Below are 3102 nucleotides of genomic sequence, written 5' to 3'. Positions count from 1 at the left end.
CAAGTCCAGGCATTCCTTTTAGAAGGGACTTGTGGGTTTCCCGTATCCAGACAGGCAACATCATCTGGTGGGGTTTGCTTGGGGTGGGGGACAGGGACGTCTCCATTCATGTACCAGCTCTGCCAATGCCTTGCTGTGTGGTCTTAGGCAAGTCACTTAGCCTCTCTGTGCCTCAGTTTCCCCATCTGTACACTGGGGAAAATAATACTTCCCTACCTCGCAGGGGTGTTGTGAGGATTTACTAGTTCATGTTTGTAAGTATAGTGATGTACAGTGCTAAGTATTACTAGTACATTGGATTGAGGTCTTGATTCTCCCACCTTGTGTTGGTGCTTCCTGTGTCCTCTTTCTTTCTTTTTTAGCAGAACATGGTGCCAACAAACAGGGCAGGACCAACAGCTTTGGAAGCCATTTCAGCTGCCCAGAGGGTCTTTTAGACCTACTGCGGCAGTCTGATCACTTCTGTGAGTTCAGTCTCCTTGGCTAAAGGGTTCTTTTCTGGAGCTGCCAGTAATGGGATCATTAAGTGCCACACACACATCTCCAATGGGGCTGCCCCACTGCACTGGGCCACAGGAAATCACTCCTAGCTACAGGATGAACATGTGTTCTCATCCTGTGGTGGGCAGTGCAGTCTGTGTGCCCCAAGATAGCCTGCTCAGCACTTAGATAAATGTGCAAACTCAAACACAGAGAGCAGAAATCTGAACACACCAAGTTCTGTTGAGTGCTGCGTGCTCTGGTCCTATTGGATGTGGTATTTGCAAACAGTGGGCTAATCTCACATTCCAGCAGCAATATCTTGCAACAGTTTTTTTCACAGCCAAAACTTGAAACAGTTGCTAGAGAAAATCAAGGGAAAAGGCAAATCTGTATCACTGTCTGAAAAAAAATGAAGCTGTGTTCTTTAGTTCAAGGATACATCAGGCCCACACTGGGGGTGGGGAAGAGACAGAATGACGTCTAAGTCTCTGAGGTAAGATGGACCTATGTCAGTTGTGTGAAACATATTACCTGGGATGGCACCAGAAGTTCATATTTTTTGAGTGGGTAGTGAGCAGCTGCTTCCCAAAATCAGGAATGCTGTGTGCAGCAACTGGGAAGGGCTCATGTACTTGGGGCAGCACCATCACCCTCTTTAGATAGCCTACGGCTCATACATCTCTGCCAGAAATAGCAAGCGCCTCTGCCCACCACTAGCCATGTCTAAGCAGCTGCTGCCAGGACAACCATTGGTTTAAAGACAGAGGACAAATGAGCGACATTCTGAAAATTGTTGATAACTAGAAAAAGAAGTTTAGACAGAATTATGTTTGGGTGCCGGTTTTACATGGTACTGCACAAAATAGGGAGAGAAAAAGATTCTGCCATTCAGATACGTGCAGTTCTCCATGTCCTATGTACATTATGGTGCACGGCAAATGCAAATAGAGGTGACTTCCCTGTACTTCATATTGCTCCTGACAGTTCACCCCACAGCTGCATGTTGCCCTTTACTAGGACTGAAACAACGATTCACCCTGCAGGCCACGCACAAGGAGAGGACACCACCTACACAGCCTCTGCCCCAGGAGAGCGCAGGCGAGCACAGGCAGGCTTCTCACTCGTGACCTTAATATAAAAGGAAAGCCATTTTCCACTCATTGAAGATGTAGGCCCATGGCCCTGTTTCCACTGTGACACAAAGCCTGTGAGAAAGATGCACAGAAGTCCATGTGGAGATTCTGTGCATGGGAAGGAAAGAGAGCAGCAATGCCTCCAAAGCTACAGAGCTCCTCCCCACTGCAGCCAGCTCTGCCTTGCAATACAATCCAGTACAGTTTGCAGTGTAACTGGAAAGATGTGCAGAAATATCACTACCTCTACATGTGTCTGCATGTGTCAGGGGAGTGGGGAAGAGCCTTGAAGAATCTTTGTCTTCTGCAGGAAGAGAAGGCATATTTGAGTTCCAGCACACTAAGGGGTTCTTCAGCACAGTTTAAATGCCTCCAGTGTAATTGGAAGTCCATTCGCCCATTACATATGAAAACAGCAGGAACAAAATGACATGGCAGGTACCTGGCAGAGCAGGAGGAAGGCTGAGAGCAAGCAAGAACTGGGGTTGAAACGAGAGAGAGCTGAGCCAATTGTGAGATGCAAAATACAAGTCAAATACAGGCTCATGGGCAGAATGAGGATTAAAGCAGGAAAAATATGACCAAAGGCTTAGCCACATTATTTGCAGTTAATAACAAGACTTAGTTTTAATTGGCAGGATACACAACAGGAAAAAGGACAGTCGGATTAGAGTTGATTTTCCAGCTGGAGGGGGCAGCAGAGAGGGAGGCTTCCTTCCTCCAGCACAATTCGTTTGTGAAAGTGGCTGCAGAATTTGTCCAAACACGCATCAGTCCCTGCAGCTGGAAAAAGTGACATGGGCAGAGCAGAAGTCTTTGTTTGATTTAAGAATGATTGGTTTTCAGAATTGATGGGTAGGCAAAGGTCTGGCTATTTGTGCTTGCTGGAAAACTCAGGAGCCCATAAGCTGAAGATGACGTTGAGCACAGAGCAACCCCCTTAGCAGTACATCTCCATTTCACTTTCCAAGAATTTCATCTGTGTGAATGTTCTCCCCAGAATTCAGCCCAGCACACTAACAAGCAGTTGTGTTCCTGTGGTGGTTCACATGGGATCTTCAGGGGCTTTGTCTGCCTTGTTTTCTTTATCCTTCCTTCATGTTCAGTCCCTCGATTGTACCCTCACCTTTTCTATTTGCAGGGGAAGGAGAAGGGAAGGTGGAAAAGGAAAGTGGAAGGGTATGTGTGACAAAGGGAAAACAACACCAAATACACAGGACTGGTATACCCCTCTTCTCTGCTTGCTCATCTTTGCTCATGCACTCTGAAGGACACCTGTGTTCCTCCTGAGCTTCATGCTCCACGAGGCAGTTGAGAGGCTGGGGCAGGGGCTATTTAAATAAGGAAGCACAGTGGTATGCCACCCAGAAGGGATGCTTGGGAGGGCGCAGTTAATTAACAGGTTTCTTAATTCTATTTATGGATTTGCATAACTAATTAGCAGGACTTTGTATTGCTGCAACTGGTATGAGATTTCCAGAGGTTG

The 3102-nt window shown here is 46.8% G+C and overlaps 1 long non-coding RNA gene across 1 annotated transcript in view; it reads right to left on the bottom strand.

Moving 5' to 3' along the window:
* Nucleotides 1–3102, bottom strand: part of LOC107314884 (uncharacterized) — a 43375-nt gene that overhangs the window by 16122 nt on the left and 24151 nt on the right. The gene's annotated exons all lie outside the window — the stretch shown is intronic.

Source organism: Coturnix japonica, chromosome 5 (assembly GCF_054131305.1).
Source record: "Coturnix japonica strain WE chromosome 5, WE-NBRP24, whole genome shotgun sequence".
NCBI lineage: Eukaryota > Metazoa > Chordata > Aves > Galliformes > Phasianidae > Coturnix > Coturnix japonica.
This window is presented reverse-complemented; position numbering and strand designations above follow the sequence as displayed.